At 42.3% G+C, this 18,383-nt stretch overlaps 1 protein-coding gene across 1 annotated transcript in view; it reads left to right on the top strand.

The window, feature by feature from the left end:
* mgll (monoglyceride lipase) overlaps positions 1-18,383 on the top strand; it is a 65,200-nt gene that overhangs the window by 1,033 nt on the left and 45,784 nt on the right. The window lies entirely within an intron of this gene.

Below are 18,383 nucleotides of genomic sequence, written 5' to 3'. Positions count from 1 at the left end.
GCATTTTTAGAGAAATGTCTTTGAAGAACTTCTGGCCACTTAAGAGAAAAAACCTCCCACTAAAAAGTTTACTCCAACTTAGCAGAACTTTCTCAGAACGTTGTTAGAACAGCAGGACTGTTGTTAGGTAGGAGTTCTATCAGCTCTGACTCTTTACACACTTCTCTAATCAACACAATCAGGCTGGAAATCTGACTCATCCAATCACTGACTGAACTTTCCTGACTGTTTCAGCACTAAGAGCTGAAACGAAACGACTAGATGAAGACGTCTACAGCTAAATGTTCACATTTTAGTCTCATTGTGTTCCTCATGCTCAGTAAAAACACTCTAATTATGTTAATCTGCTCATAGAGGAGCTACAGATGCTCCACAGACTCATACTGGGTCACGACCTCGTTTAAAACCAGCAGGTCCAGGAACAGTCACTGATGAGCTCGTTAAGGACATAGAATCATAGCAGCGTGTTCATACAGCAGTCAGTCATGATTTTACATCATAAACGGGAACAGTCCATGATCCAGACGTATGAAACACCCTGAGGGCAGCAGAGGAACATCAGGAGGTGTTCAACAGCTTAAAGCTAGCTGAGTTTTATTTGGGCTCTCAGACTGGACTAAAATGGAAGAACATAAGAAGAAGCAGATAAACATGATAAATACTCAATCTTAAATCTCAACATTTCCACCAGGAGGACAAACGTTTCTTCCCCCTGAATCCAGAAACCTTCGAAGGCTGTTCATAGATCAGTTTCTAAATGCTTCATAGTTCATCTGCAAAGAAGCTTGAAGTCTTGACTCATCAGCATTCTGGTGTGTGAACGAGTGTAAATAACGTTGAAAGACATCAACCAGCAGAACGAGCTGATCAACGAGTCGAGATTATTTAAAACTGAACACCTTCAGTCTGCTCTCTGAGGCCTTTTTCTGTCCACACATGAAACTGAACCCGGAAGTCTCTTAGAAACCACAGAGCTGCAGGAAGGAGACGACAGAAAGCCAACAGCACATCTGGAATGGAGGTATAACTGATTAAACACTCAGCGGCTCATTAACTGACCCTGAGTCTGTAATAAACCAGCTGATAGTTTCCGTCAGAATGTTTCTGCTGTAGTCATCCTGGATTTATTCTGGATTTGTACACAGCTTGTACACACTAGGTGTTGCTTTTGTGTTACTGACAAGCGATGCTACTGAAGACTCAGAAGCTTTTTTCCAAGATCCATCCAACATTACTGATCATACTTATGTTTCTGTAGCTGCTCATACATTTAAAGGGATCCTAGGAATCCACTAACCTCCTACCTTTCTGCTAAAAGCATCAATAGTGTGTATTCATAGAGGCACGTTATATAAACTAGATGTATTCTCCTCAATCACATTTAGTGAAAGTAAAAAAACTGAATCAGAGCAGGATTAAAATAGCAGCAGAGCTCTGGAACTGTTTTAGAACGAAGCTTTGGAGATCTTACATAAGAGCTTCTTACTGTAGGCTGGCCAATGAGAAACCTTAAAAATGATGCAGGATGGAAGGTTAGAGACAAGAGATTCCATTTAACGTGTACTGTGATGTGTGCAGTACTTAACAGATATTCTGTTTAAAAGTTCTGCCTCCTTCTATTCCACCAGAAAGTGTGAAAGCTTCACTTTAACGCTGCATTTTAAGTTCCACACAAAGCTGAAGTTCTGCTCTAAAACTCAGACTCATAAACTCCTTTAATTCACACTGCAGCTCCAGTAAACGGTGGGAGGGGTAAACGGAGTGAGGTGTAAAAAGAGTGAGTTACGTTTTTACGGCAGGTTTTATTCGCTGACAGAACAGAAGCTGTAGACAGAACCTCTAATGATACCAGCAGGGAGCTTCTATCTGAAAACTATCAGACCAGTGGATTTATTCCGTTTCTCGTGTAATCATGATGTAATCTTTGGCTGCTCAGAGTGAAATCAGCATCATTTAAACACAACAGAATGTCTAATTGTGCAAAAACCGAAGATTAAAACTGCCAAAAAAAACCCAGGATACTCTTATATTTACCCACCGTACAGCCTACACTGAAATTATCTGTTAGTCAGCTCCCGTTTTTAACACAAACTCTGAGTTTTGTGTTCCTATAAAAGCTGCCCACTCACATTAACACAGATCCAGCATGCCAGAGCATATTTATGAAGTTAGAGCTCTGCAGATGCAGCATAGCAAGAAAGGTATAATTAATTAAGAAGTGGATCTATCTCTAAAATGCTTCATGGTGGGATTAATATATTCCAGCTTTATAGATTATTCCTGAGAGCATTTATCTTTCCTGCTCTGTTAAGAACCCTGTCTGGAGTAGCGATAAGCCCTGGAAGTGTAAGGAAACTGCAGATCTGCCATTGGACAGTTTATTAAATAAGCAGCACAAAAAAAAGTTCAGTGGTGATGTTTGATCTGAGCAGAATTCCTGCTGATAATCTGGTTCTGAGTCGATGTCACCGAGTGTTAAATCGCTACTCGGAGTGTTGCAGTGAGTGGGAAGCTGTGAGTCTGTGGATCCGTCATCCTCAGAAAGCTCTGACTGGAGAAGGCGTGATGATAGAGTGACTTCTGGTAACGCTCTACTACTGGCAGGAAGATGGTTCATTTGGGAGAACTCAAAACAAACCAAGACAGGACTGGAGCTAACTATTGGACATTTTTAGGTATTTTTACTGCACCAAGAAACAGCAGTTATGTGATGACTGACATACATCTGTCTGTCTGTCTGTTACCAACATTCCTCTAAAACAGACCAACAGATTTGAATGAAATTTCAGGGAAGGTCAGAAATGACTCAAGGACCAAGTGATCAGATCCTGTCAGTGATGCAGCTTTTAGTCTGGATCCATGGATTAGTTAAAGATTTCTGTATCATTGTCAGATAGCAGCACGGCGTCACTGTAACCATGACAACCAGTGAACACTACATCAGCTGATTGTGATCCTGCTACAAATCCACCTCTGAGGACTTATCAGGACTTATCCATCAGAAATGATCCAAGGAACAGCTGATTAAACTGTGGGGGGGTTTCTGAGTTGCCCGCTGCATATTTACATGATCTGGTATCCGTACATAACATACACATGCAGAACACACGCCTGTTTGTGGGTACATCTATTTTAAATGGACACATTCTGTGATGATTTCTGCCATAAATTGTTTCAAGATTTCAGCCTTTGGAATGATCCAATGACTGAGCAGCCTAAGAGGAGGACTGAGCTCTCTGAGTGCTTTAATTGTTTTATCTATTGTTGAGCATGTTTGTTTTTAGAGATAGAAGACAAACTACTTATTTTTATTTGTTTATTGAAGGGGATCAATAAATAAATAATGAAGCTGAAGCTTCTCTCCAATGAAGCTGTTTATTTTGTAAATATCAGAGTCTCAAAAGAATCTTGTACAAATACCTTCTCTGTTTGGAACAACCTCCCAGAAAAGGATAAAGTCTGATATGAACAGAACGTTTTATACTGTATAGTGAAATGTAATTGGTTATGAAACACAAACATATAATTCAAATACTGAAATGTGACTGGCTAAATGTGGGGATAAACTGTGGTTTAGACTTAGTTCTCCCATTAATTGGTGGTCAGATATGTGCATATCTCTGGTACATGATCCATTCAATCCCTAGAAGCTGCACCCTGTAGAAGAACCTCCAGCAAACCTCTTCCTGCTTTCTACCAGTTAGTCTTTTTCCTGTTAGCTGAGATGTGATGTAGCCATTAGTGGTATCTCATAGGGAGGATGCAGGTGTCCTTTAGGGAGGATTATTATGGTTTTCTCCCACAAACAACCTTGAGTTTAGAAGTTTCACTGCAATTAGTTGTTACATTATAAGGAAATAGGAAAGCACTGCGTATCAAAGCCAGAACTCTATCGTTGTTATTGTGTACGTTAGAAGAAGCTGTAGCTTTCCAGCCTGACCTGTCTGCATCCATCAGAGGTTGGAGTTAGTGTTTAGCTCCATCTCTCCATCTCCATCTCAAGAAATACAAGCAATTTATTGATTATTAACTTAGTTGTAAATGAAGTCTTCCTAAATGTTTTCCCTTGGTCTAACATCACACCACCTTCAGTAGAACCACTAAAACCAGTAAGGATACTGGTGTACTGCAGCCATGACGCCAAGATTCAATGATTCACAGATTAACTGAGCTAATGGAGGAAGAAGTCTGTTCAGTTTGACCTCAGTTTAACCAGCAGCGTGGTCTGATGAAGCAGATTAGAACCCAGAAGGAAGGACCTTCAGAGAGGGAATACAAATGAGGATCGATTATAGCAGGAGCTTCTTCTCGTCTTTGTGTGATTTTAGCAGAAATCTGTCGTTTAGCCGTACATTTGGGAAATTGTGGATTTATAGCTGGTGGAGAAACAAAAGCTTCAAACACGCCATGATGACAACTTTGTAGCATGATTGTGTCTGATTTGACCTGAATGAGAACATTCCTCAGATACTTGTTGACCAGGTAAACAGCAGAGTCTAAGTGATGAAGAAGCACTCATCATAATAAAAAACTAATACATTTTCACTGTATAGAATATTGAATCCACCTCAGGACCTCCCAACAAATAGATAACCAACATGAATCTCACTAAACTACTACGATCCACCTTAAGAACCATCATCATCCACATCAGACTTTCTATAGTCCTGTTCCTTCCAGAATCAGCAGCTGCCTCTCAGTCTACCACATTTATTTATTCTCTAAAGCTGATTCTGAAGATTTGAAAATGTCTCAGCCACAGGCAAAAATTCACTATTAGCCTCAAGAGTGAACACAAGAGTGTTCATGCACTGCCAGCGTCTGAGGAACTGAAGGTCCAGTGGATTACTTTTATTTCTATTTCTGATGGCAGAAAAATGTTGTTTGGCTAATATTGCTAACATTACTGTTAGACTTAGAGGTCTGTATACACGGGAAACATTCCAAAAACATTCAGAAAGAGTGGAAACTGTCAGACTGATTCCTTTACTCAAGGACTGGATGGTTTCTGTGTTTTCAGTGAAACCTGAACTCGGTATTTTGTTAGCTTCTCTCTGTGCTCACATTTTCATCAGCCTGTTCTCCTTTAGGGGTTTGTTGTTGTTGTTGTCAGACAATGGAAGGAATATTAAATATGGACTGAGATGCAGCTCATTAAGACTACATGTTAAGCAGCAGTCAGAGTGGAGCTGCAGCCCTGAAATACAGATTTTATATGAAACTCAGACGGTAGAAGCAGCGGCTGGGTTCAGGATTTAGCTTTATCACTGTACAAAATTATTTCTCAGATTGAAAGTTAGCAGCAAAAGGAGGTCCTGGTCTGTGTTCACCGATTCACATCTAAGCCGATCAAAGACGCAGAGAGAGTCTTCTTCCTGAAGGGGGTGTTGCCAACAGCACATCCACTGCATTTAAAGCTACAGACATTAAAAACCGTCCATTTATAACGGGGCGACACCAGGGTTAAACAGTCTTAGTAAAATAAAACATTTATTCAGTATTTGGAGCTTAAAAAGTAAAAGTTGCATTCCAGGGACATGTGAGGCTTTCATTAATTTGCTGAAAAGGGGCTAAAAAAAAGGACCTTTAAAACTGCTTCAGTCACATGTTTGTTGTTTAGGATCAGGTGAAATATTCTGAGGTGACGGTCTGACTTTAAATTAGGACAGAAGGCTGACTGGACATACAGAACATCAGAATAACCCCCCGGTGTTGATCTTTGTTGTTCTGCCCCATTTTGAGAAGCTCCATTTCCTGCTCTCATGTTTTATCTACAATCTGAACAGCTGTAGCTTCTGCTGTGTTTCAGATGTTCTAAATGTAGACGTACAGCATTGACTGTCACATGAAATCAAACTCTGAAGTTTTACTGGATGTTTCTGTTTTCTTAGGTTCAGGGCAAACTCCTTTTATGTTCATCATCGTGTCAAAAAGCAGCACAGCACTAAAACTCTATAAACTATGCAGACATTTCTTCATTTTCATCTAGATGTTTGTTATGCGATGAGGACCAGGTTAAAGGTTAAATCTCCTGAAAGGTCCTTTCACTGGAGGCAGGAAGTAGGGGAAAGGTTGAACGGCATGCTGGGATGTCAGCAATGATTGACAGATCTTCCAACAGACATCTGACTGGGTTTTGAACTCACATAGAGATGGTATTGTTCACATTCTACAGATATATATACACACACACACACATATATATGTTTAGCTCTTTCCCTGTATGTCCAGGTGAAGAACTAAACGTGAACCTTTCAGCCACAGTTTATGTAATTGGGTCACGCTATCATCAGCCTTCCTCTGATGGTTCCTTTCATGTTTGTGTTTTTCGTGTGGGACGATTTAATTTCCCTGTGTCCATGGAGGATATTAAAAAGACAAAGGGCCTGTAATGATCCCTGCATATTACCACTGAGTTATTCACTGTATTAAACATGAGGATCACTCATAGTTCCATAAAAACCCTCTGAGTAGGTGATTCCAGGTGCCAGCTGTGATCACTGCTCCTAAATTAATATGAAAAGAGGCAGAAAGTGATGATTCCTGCATCACCAGCAGCTTTCATATGAAGATACGCTGAAACATGGATTATCCAAATCACTGTCACATTATTATATGGAATTAATAGGATTTACATACATTTATTTGAGGATTTCTGCTCATATACAGATGCATTAAATACCAGCTCTAATGGTGATTTTGGAAGCACTTTGCGTGATGCATCAGAACGTCCAGGTGACTTTAGAGGTACTTTGTGTCATGCATCAGATGGTTTTTAAATGAGAAAGAGAGTGAGGAAGACATAAATAGCTCCTGTAATCCATGTGCTGTGGTGTTGTCAGTGTCTCTAGATTGAGTTTGGATTCTCAGTTAGTGTCATTTGTAGCATCAGCCCTGTCTCATAAACACGATGTTCTGATACAGCTAAACTACATTCTCTTTGCTGTATAAGCGCTGGTTTTCTAAATGGACTGTTTCAGTGTCTGTAGCTTTAAACGGCGCTAAGCTGCTGCTGGCCACGCCCCCTTCAGGAAGAAGACTGACATAATTTACTAAGACTTACTATGCTATTAAGTTTCTGTCTGAGCGATAATTGTGGATGGAAATATCTTCAGTCACGGCATATTTGTTGTGATTTTTTTTGTGTTTCAGTCGCTATTTCCACTTCATTTCAATATATCTGACAACAAAAACAGAACACGATGTGGGAACAGATTTAGGGGGTTTGAGCTGAAATAAACTGCAGTATCTGTGAGCACAGAGAGCAGGAGAGAAGCAAAAGGATGTAAACAGTGACTGAGTTTAGGTTTTACTGAAACGCACCAGCTGAAATGAAAGCTCAGTACAACACAACCCCAACCCTAACCTCTAATCCTTAATCTCTAATCTCTAACCCCAAACCCCAACCCTAAACAAACGTAATCCAGGACAAAAACACTTCTTTCAATGCACATTAGTTTAAACACAAGACACTCATGCTCCAAACAAAGAGGATGCCACTCCATGAAGGCCCTAGGACCCCTGATCCATCACTATACCACCAGAGAGCAGTGATTCTAACATCTCTGGGGGTCATCAGGTGGAAACCTCCCTTCAACGCTGTTTCTCCTATTTAGTCCCACAACACCTCCAGGAGGCTAAGATGAACTCTGGCATCCCAGATTCACCCCCTTAGTGCCAGTTCACACTTCTCCTACACAATTCAACCAGCACCGTTCAGCTGACCCAGGCCGGTTTAGGAGATGCTCCAGGTAGGGACCAGATGCTATCAGTTTGCTAGAGCTAGATGCTGAATACTGAGTGCCAACTGCTAAAAAGTGACAAAGAACCCATACTTATAAACTCTCCAAGCCCCTCTAAATGCTAATGCTAACTGCTAGACTACGACCATGTCCAAAGCAAACTGACCACTGACAAAGAAACTATACAAGCCAGCCAAACTTGCTAGTGCTACATGCTAATGCTAACCGCTAATTGCTAAAATCCTTCACTACTTCACCACAGACAGAGACTATACAAGCAGACTTCATCTAGGATGTAAGGACCAATCACTAACTGCTAATGCTATCTAAAAAGGAAAAGACAAAGACACAGCCACTACCTGACACCACAGACTCACCTGAGATGGCTGCAAGGTCCCAGAGAGGCTCTAACAGGCCACGCCCCCACCTTATCTACACTTCCTCTTCCTACAGTTCAGAATTCTGTCTGATTTTCCAGGAGACAGGGCTGTTTTTAAGGAGATATGAGTTCCTGTTTTATTCCTGAACACCTCCGTCTGCTTTAAGCAGCTGGAGATCCACAGCGACATTTAGTTTAAACCTTTCACAACAACGACTGCAGATTACTGTGTGATTACTGCTGAAAACAACCACTAATTATTACTATTTTCTGGTGGTTAATCCACAGATGTGATGCCTTTGAGCTCTGCACTCTTCAACAGGGAAACAAATTCTTTATTTCAGGTGAACTTTGCTGAGGATGTTTTAAATAGCGTGTTTCTGGTTTTCCTTGTTGTTTCTCTGGTATGAACTGGCTGCCTTCATCCCTCCCATCACACATATCTGTCTTTCTCTATGTCCTTCTTGTGATTTTCTTTCTACCCAGCCCTCTCTGGCGTCTTTTTCCATATCGCTTTGTCTCTCTGGCTCTAACACCGTCTCATTTTCCACCTGTCTCGTTGTTCTTCTGTCATGTCTGTTTGTTCTGATGCATCGAATCCTCCTGGCAGCTGAATTCACATCCAGACTCTGACAGCATTTTAAAACAACTGAAACGCTTTGACGAGTGACATTGCAGTGTTTGTGTGTCGTACCGCTGGATTATTCCTGGTTACTGTAGAACAGGGTTAGCAGTCTGGATAGAGTGCTGGCTGTGACCTTATAGAGGCCAGGGGACCAGCAGCAGAGATTAATTATTACTCTGTGGACTGTGAATTTTTAACTCCACTGAGATTTTATCGTAGTAAAACTCTCCCAGAGCTCAGATGGATGTGTTTTATCTGCATGAAGGGAAATGTACAGGATGGAAGCAAACAGTTTTTTATTCATTAGCTCAGTGACTGACTATCCAGCATCCACATTGAAAACACTCCTTCACCCCAGTACAACCAGTTAGTAAAGCTTTTTGTTTAATCCATGATCCACATTCTGACGTGTTCCAGGTGGAGGTGTGATATGCTGATGGAGGCTAATGGTCTGTTTTTGTCAGCCTGAACAAGCGTGTTCAGTGTGTACTGAGGTGTACACGGATAGTGTTCTGTAGTGTAGTTAGGCTGTGTTGGTGGCTTATTGTTGTGTATTTGTTGTCCAAGATATGAACATGCAAACACACACTACTGTTCAACAGTCTGGTATCACTTAGAAATGTCCTTATTGTTGAAAGAAAAGCAGTTTTTTTCCCCATGAAGATCACATTAAATGAATGATAAATCCAGTGCAGACATAGTTAATGTGGTAAATGACTGTTGTAGCTGTAAACAGCTGGTTTTTAATGGAATATCTCCATAGGGGTACAGAGGAACATTTCCAGCAACCATCACTCCTGTGTTCTAATGCTACATTAATGATCAATATGGCTGCTGATTATCGGAAATAGTTCAGGATTTACATCCTTGTTATCAAAGCTACAGGTTTATTAATTGTTGTCCCACAGTTAGGAATACTCATTGTCTGTAGAAAGTCAGATTTACACGTGTAAGGAGACTTAGCATGAACAGATGAGCTGTGCTGATATTTGGCATCTTAGTTCAGCTGGTAAACATCTTTAGAAGGAGATCCTTGAGGCAGTTAACTATATGTCTGTTGTAGGCGGCTAATATCTGTGTTTAACTTAAAGGTTTGAAATGATTCATGTAAAAATGGACCTTCTACAGAAAGCTGCATTGAGCTAAATGCCCTTCAGAAGCAGTATTTAGCTGATTCTCTACAACAGAAGGAAACAACAATAACCTGCACAACAGCCTCACTGAAGGGAAATATACCAGGTCCGATATGGACACACACACACACACACACACCCACACACACACCCACACACACACACACACACACACACACACACACACACACACACACACACACACACACACACACACACACACGCACGCACTATGTTTTTCTATCTTTGTGGGGACTTACCATTGACTCCCATTCATATCTAACCCCTAACCCTTACCCTAACCTTAACCAAACCCTTACCCTAACCCTAACCTTAACCCAGACCAAAACAATGTCTAACCCTAAAGAAATGTGTTTGCGCTTTCACTTTTTCAGTAACAACAACATGGCCAAGAAAACACTGTTTAAACTTGTGGGGACCAAAATGAGGTCCCCACAAGTGACATAGTTTTTGGATTTCCTACAGTTGTCCCCACAATGTACCACCCACACACACACACACACACACACACACACACACACACACACACACACACACACACACTTACTGAAGCTGTGCACAGTCCATCAATCACATCAGCGTACCGGTGTTCGGTCGTTCTGTCTCTTTTAGCTCAGTCTGGACTAATTTAACTTTATATTTATATCAAACCACACCAGTAAAGCTAATCTAACCTCTTCATTTACCCCGGGGGCAATCTCTGCAGGGCAGTCAGCAGCTTTAAATGTCTGATAACGTGTCAGGGAAAAATGTGAAACCATGACTCATGGAAAGCTTAAAGTGTCTCGGTTGTTTTTCTGTTCAAATATGAATTTAGGCTGTAGACCTGGAAGGAGCCGTCATTGTTTAAACTTTGCTTTTCCCACACTAACATGTCTGGATGTCTTTAGTGGAACACAGCGACTGTTTGCTTTCATTACGGTGATAAAGGACAGGCCAAATAAGGGAGTAAACGGTAATGAAAAAGTAACTGAATTTCATATGAGGTGCTAAAGTGGATCCATGTAAATAGCTGAAGGTGGAGAACCTGGAGGTTTCTGAACGGCTTCCAGTCAGCGCTGCTTTAAGAGGATTAGTACTGTGGCTTTGTTTAGTGCTGTGATTGTTTGGAGTAGCTGTGAGTGGAGCCGGTGGGAGGAATAAACTCTCAGAGTGTTTTAATAAGGCTGGTTATAGTCGTGTTGTTCCAGCAGCAGAAACGTGTGAGAGACAAGTAGGTCTGTAGTTCCCATGAGTGGAAACGAGGAGCAAAGAGCGATAATGAGGCAGAAAAAAGAGAAAAGCCTCTAGTTTCTGAAGTATTTCAGCTTCAGGTAAAACAATCAGCACATCTCTGAACAGAGGTTTATCCTACAGAGCAACAGACAGTTAGCATAATAATAATAATAATTACCATTTTATAGTTAGCATCAGTTATATGATCAGATTTAGTGTTCATCAGCTGATCCCAGTTAAAAAACATTCATCTCTGAATCTTTCTTCGGCTGAAGCCAACGTGCAGCCAGGCTGACGCTGCAGAGATTAAATAAGTTTTATCTTCAGCAGAATACAGCATCTGCAGACCTGAGAGGAAATTAACTTTATCAGTTGCAAAACAGAAAATGAATCAGCTGTTTTTTGTAATTGATTAATTAAGACATCATGTTTAGAAATGGCAAAGCGGCCATTTTTCCTCCATTAATCATCAAACATTTCTAATAATTTTACCCTAAACTGCACCCAGAAGTGAACTTTGGTGTAAAATTTAACCCTAAAACCTGCTACTGAGATTGAAAGACTTCATAGTTTTAAAAAGCTGCTGAACTTTTAGAGCCAGAAACTCAAAATAAGAACCACTGTTGGATTCTCAGCTCTTCAGCTGTTGTTAAACTACTCAGCGTTACATTACAAATCTAAACTTAAAATCATGACATTTGATCAAAATCATTTTATTTTATGTGTAAAATTCTTTAAATTGCCACAAACAAACCGATTGATGAATTAGGACACCACCTTATAACCTGACGTTTCCCTTTTAAAATTGATTCTTATCTGCATGGTGGGAGTTTTACCCCCAAAACAAACTTTTTATTTAAACTGCTAAAATCAAACCATTCATTTGAAAAAACTGGAACAGTCATCAGATTTCCAACTTTGACCTTCAGCTGCTCATTGTTCCTCCAGAAACCACCACCAGATTTCAGCTTAGAATTGTCACATTTCACTTTATTCTATTTATCTTAGTTAAAAATTTGCCAAAAATAAACCATTTGCAGTAACCAGATTCTGTAAAAAAGTAAAAACTGTGAAGCCAACAGTGGTTCAGCTATGGCCACCAGTTTATATGCTAAAATTATATCATATATATAATATATGATAAAAATTCAGGGACTTTTATGCTGAACTAGACAGATTTTACTAAAATTTAAGCGGTGAGATATCTGTAGTATGTAGAGTCCTCATTTTTTTTCTTGTAATGGCAATATCTGTGTTACACATGTTTATTCCATTATATTAATTATTTTTACATTATAACTTCATCTTACTGCACAGAAGATGTTTTTATCTCTCTTTACTTCTAGTACTAGTTGTTCTGTTTCCATTGAGCTGCAGGATTTTATATTAAAGTGAAAAATGAACCCACAGTGAGTAGAAATGTGACGTCAGAATGTCGTTCTCCTGTAGTGAAGTCTTAATGGCGTGGTGCTGCTGTCTGCTCAGGTAGAGGAGGTAAATGTCAGAAAGTCTCGGCCTGTTGAGGAAACTCTTGTTCCAGCTGATGCCTCTTGAGTCTGACCAGACCACTTCTACCTGAGTGGAAATCCTGAGTTGTCTTTGAGCCGAATCTCGTCACTTCTCTGCAGATGCTGTCGCTGAGCGAATGCAGACATCTGTTCAGACTCAATTTGTGGGTAATTAAATCCTTCAAGCTTTACAGAATGTGGTCTCCTCCTGCTAGCTGTCAGCAGACACGTCGATTTATTTCTGCTGTCTGACAACTCAGACACACACAGAAGAAGCAAAAAAAAGGAGATTACACAGCAGAGAGAAAGAAAGGCAGCCAGTTAGAAATGAACATTGTGTTCTATGTAGTTGTGCTTCCAGTGAACCCAGTTTACCCAGTAATCCCCTGCTGCCCCTCTTACTGGGAGTTTCAGAACATCTGAGCCACAAAGGCACTCATTCAGACGCTGGTTCAGAGAGCAAAGTGAAGCCCAGAGCCATGGATCTAAAAAGAGGAGGGAAATCTGCTAATGAAGCACATCCTTCTATTCTCCCCCTCCTCTCCCCATCTCAATCCTCTCCCTGTCTCACTCCTCTCGTCTCACTCATCTCCCCATGTCACTCCTCTCCCCGTCTCACTCCTCTCCCCGTCTCACTCCTCTCCCCATCTCACTCCTCTGTTTCACTCCTCTCTGTCTCACTCATCTCCCTGTCTCACTCCTCTCCCCATATCACTCCTCTCCGTCTCACTCCACCCCCTGTCTCACTCCTTCCCATCTCTCACTCCTCTCCGTCTCACTCCTCCCCCTGTCTCACTCCTCCCCATCTCTCACTCCTCTCCCTGTCTCACTCCTCCCCATCTCTCACTCCTCTCCGTCTCTCACTCCTCTCCCCGTCTCACTCCTCTCCGTCTCACTCCTCTCCATGTCACTCCTCTCCCTGTCTCACTCCTCTCCCCATCTCACTCCTCTCCGTCGCACTCCTCTCCATCTCACTCCTCATTGTCTCACTCATCTCCCCGTCTCACTCATCTCTGTCTCACTCCTCCCTGTCTCACTCCTCATTGTCTCACTCCTCTCCCTGTCTCACTCCTCTCCGTCACACTCCTCTCCATCTCACTTCTCATTGTCTCACTCCTCTCCCTGTCTCACTCCTCTCCCCATCTCGCTCCTCCCTGTCTCACTCCTCCTCGTCTCACTCCTCTCCCCATCTCACTCCTCTCCCCATCTCACTCCTCCTTGTCTCGCTCCTCTCCCCGTCTCACTCCTCTCCCCATCTCGCTCCTCCCTGTCTCACTCCTCTCCCCGTCTCACTCCTCCTCATCTCACTCCTCTCCCTGTCTCACTCCTCTCCCCATCTCACTCCTCTCTGTCTCACTCCTCTCCCTGTCTCACTCCTCTGAATTCCTTCCTAATCTCTGATCTGATTGGTTAGGTTTAGAGATGAACTGAAATGCAGTCATATAGTTGTAGTCAAACATTTAAGTGAACACAATTCAACATCTTTTTGTCTATTTTCAATTGAAAATTCTGCAAGCATGCAAAAAATACCAACAACAAAAAGTATAAAGTTACTTTACCAAAAACAAGTTTATATTGTGTTCTTTAGGTTACTAATGAAGTCTGAGTGCAGCTTATTAGGGTCCGAGCACCTGTCCAAAGCACTGCGGTGCCTAGGACCCTATTGAAATGCAAGGAATTATTATTAGGGTCTGAGCACTGACGGTGCTGAGGACAGGCGGTGTAAGGGCACCGACTGTCCTCAGCACCGCGGTGCCTAGGACCCTATTGAAAACTTAGGGTTTATTTATTATTATTATTATTATTTGGTCGCACATGGAAATTTGGCCAGGATGTACAGAAGACATGAGTGATCAAAAGTTATTAGAATGTTTTGCAAAAGTCTAACGGCATGGAAATGGCGACGCCTGGAAATTGACAATTCGCCATGACACAGGAAATACTGTGTAACTGTCCCGTACATGCTCCAATCTGCATCAAACTTTACATGTATGATCACAGTCCTGCCCTGATCACATCTATATGCCGATATTCAGTCATAGTCATAGTGCCACCTACTGGATGGAAGGAAATGCTGTATAACTAGCCTACACATACTCCAAACTGACTGAAACTTTGCATGTGTCATCAGAGTCCAGTCCTGATCACATCCAAGGGCCAATATACACTCTCCGTTGCAGCGCCACCTGCTGGATCAACAGGAAATATTGTATAACTAGCCTGTACATGTTCAAATCAGCCTGAAACTTTACATGAGTAATCAGAGTCCAACCCTCATCCCATCCACTGTTTGAAATACAGTCTCAGTCGCAGCACCACCTGGTGGATGACTAGGAAATGCTGTATAACTAGTCTGAACATGCTCCAATCTGCGCGAAATTCTACGTGTGAAGAGAGGCCAGCCCTCATCACATCCACAGGTCGACATACACACTCGGTTGCAGCACCACCTGGTGGACATGTGTGGATTCGCCGACCAGCAAGGATGCGAGGACCCGTCCATCGCTGCTTGCAGCTTTAATTATTATTATTATTCCGCTTTTTTCTATAGACGGGGAAATTGCATTTTTGGCGGCCTTATCATACCCCAAAATGCGTCAAAGTTGGCATGCATATTAGGACTGGAGAAAAATTTGAGATTTTTGGGTAGCTGCGCATGTGTGTCTCAAAATGGCTCCATAGCGCCCCCTGCAAAATTGAAAAAGTGGTCATTAGGCCAACCGCCACGACATTTCACCTACAGCTACAATATTTGGGGGGTATATGCAGCACTTCCGGACACACAAAAAAGTCAATCATGACCATGCTGTAAACCCTACAGGAAGTCAGCCATCTTGAATTACTTGTAAATTTTTTGAGATTCATAACTCATCAGAGCTAAGGCCGAGACACATCAAATTTGGCCATTATATGCAGTAGACCTCCCTGATTAAAAGTTATCAAAATGCTCTGCAAAAGTCAAAGGGCGTGGCCATGGCAGTGATCTAAACTATTGATCCTTCACCATGAAACAGGAAGTGGTGTGTAACTCTTCTGAACATGCTCCCATCTGCCTGAAATTTTACATGTATGATCAGAGTCCCGCCCTGACAACATCCATGTGGTTATGTACATTGACAGTCATAGTGTGACCTTGTGGTATCGGGAAGTACACATTTTTTACACTTTCACGTAGTATTCTTAGTTGATCAGATTGACCTCAAATTTGGTGACAGAAGCCTTGACACGTTCATGATGATTCCCAGAGAAAATGGTGACTTGTCATCAAAGGGCGTGGCCATGGCGGCGCAGTGAATTTCTTGAAAATTAAATTATTCAGGCAATTCTTCTGCAACCTTTGACCAATCGCACTTGAAGCACTTTTTGCACTTACTACAGGTTTTTCATTATGTTTGAATTCTTGCTTGTGTTGTACATCGCTTTGGACAAAAGCGTCTGCCAAATGAAATTGTAGAATTGTAGAAATTGTAGAAATGCTCAGTAGCTCACTAAAATTAATACACACATCACGACTGATGAAACATTTCAAGTTTTATTGGAATTTGACCTGATTGTATCAAAATGGCTCCATAGCGCCACCTGGAAAATTTCAAACATTTACTACGGCCAGTACATGTCACCTAGCCTAGCCGCGCTAGACCCAGCTCTGAAGATGCAAGGGTCTAGTTACCCTCGGTAAGCCTCGAGGCTGGATGCTCCTAAAACTGGCTGACGAATCACCATGAAGTGTAGAATCAGAAGGCGGGCATAACTAAGTGACGACAGAGGCGCGACGATTCTGACAGAAACAACCGGAAACAACTAGCCTAGCCGCGCTAGACAATCCACGGTAACAAATTTAATTCTCTGCCAGGGTCGACAACAAAAACGACAACAGTCGTTGAGCTCCATTAGCACAAACTCTGAATAATCTTTTTGTTAACATGTCTGTAATATACTTGAGGTTCACCCACTGACTGTATAAATAAGGCTTCACCGAACTCCCGCATCCTCTGATTTCCGGGGCTCTAGGAACTACGTCAGCCTATTCGTTGCGCTGATTGGTTGTATACCGACCCAATTGCGGCAGAGTGATTTGAAATACAACCTTTTAGCCCACCTCCCTCCCTGTCGAGAGTTCCCAGACCCTTGCGTCTTCAGAGCTGGGTCTAGCGCGGCTAGGCTACATGTCACCTACAGCTATGAAATTTGGTAGTTTGGAACTAGTCAAGACACACAAAAATGTAATTGACAACCATGCTCCATATCGAACAGGAAGTCGGCCATTTTTACCTCCACCAGGAGGTTATGTAATCACCGGAGTTTGTTTGTCTGTCTGTCCATCTGTGTGTGTGTGTGTGTGTGTCTGTGTGTCTGTTTGTCTGTTAACAGCATAACTCAAAAGGTTGTGGACGGATTTTCACCAAATTTTTACAGAATGTCAGGAAGGCCAAAAGTAAAAATCGATTAGATTTTGGAGGTGATCTGGATCACCGTCTGGATCCAGGATTTTTTTGAAGGACTTTGTACAATTGAGAGAGATGGCCTGGCGGCCATCTCTATCATTTGTACAGACAGAGGTCGCTGCAACGATCCCGGGCGACGGCCGAATCCCCCGCGGCAGGTTCGGGCTACCCGGGCGAGTCGGGACCGACGAAACGAAGCGGCGGCGACGCGTGCGGTACCGTCACACGCGCGCGCAACGGTACAGTCACGTGCGTGCGGCGGCGCCGCGTGCATCGCTGCAACGATCCAGGGCAACGGCCGAATCTCCCGCGGCTGCTTCGGGCTACCCGGGCGAGTCGGGACCGACGAAACGAAGCGGCGGCGACGCGTACAGTACCGTCACACAATGGTGCGTGTCAGGGCACACTGTACATGCATGTTATGCTTTCTGCACAAACTGTTGAAACTCAATACAATCCGTCCATGACTTTTTGAGTTATGCTGTTAACAGACAGACAGACAGACAGATGACCTGGCGGAGGTCTGCGCTCTCCGAGTGCTTTTCTAGTTAATTATGTGTCAGATGTATTTACGATTTTGGGTAATTTTTGACTATTTTCAAAAGCTATATACTCAAACAGGGTAACAGTGAGAGAGCTGAAATTTGGCCAGGATGTACAGCAGGCATGGGTGATCAAAAGTTATCAAAATGCTCCGCAAAAGTCTGAGGACGTGGAAATGGCAACCCCTGGAATTTGACAATTCGCCATGAAACAGGAAATGCTGTGTAACTGTCCTGAATGTGCTCCAATTTCCATCAAATTTTACACGTATGATCACAGTCCTACCCTGATCAGATCCAGATGCTGAAATACAGACATGGTCATAGTGCCACCTGGTGGATGGAAGGAAATGCTCTATAACTAACCTGTATATGCTTCGATCTGCCTGAAATTTTACATGTGTGATCAGAGTCCAATTCTGAAGACATCCGGGGCCGACATACACTCTCGGTCGCAGCGCCACCTGGTGGACATGCATGGATTCGCCGACATGGATGCGAGGACCCGTCCATCGCTGCTTGCAGCTTTAATTTTATATAATTTACCTTCAGCAGAACGGTTTGTACCTTAAAGAAACCTTCAGGTGTTTATTTCCATGCAGCTAAAATCAGCTTTTAAAAACATCTGGTTGGAAATCGCTGCTGTTCTGTAGAAATGTTTAAATGCAGTTCTCAGAAAACCAAACAATCTTTAGGTCAGTTCAGGTGAGGATTCCCAGGAATGAAGGGTTGGTTAGGGTTGTGTGTTGTTGTCTCTGAGTGTGTTGTTCTGT

Source organism: Acanthochromis polyacanthus, chromosome 6 (genome assembly GCF_021347895.1).
Source record: "Acanthochromis polyacanthus isolate Apoly-LR-REF ecotype Palm Island chromosome 6, KAUST_Apoly_ChrSc, whole genome shotgun sequence".
Taxonomy (NCBI): domain Eukaryota; kingdom Metazoa; phylum Chordata; class Actinopteri; family Pomacentridae; genus Acanthochromis; species Acanthochromis polyacanthus.
The sequence above is the reverse complement of the archived record's forward strand: the minus strand, read 5'-3'. Positions and strand labels throughout refer to the sequence as shown.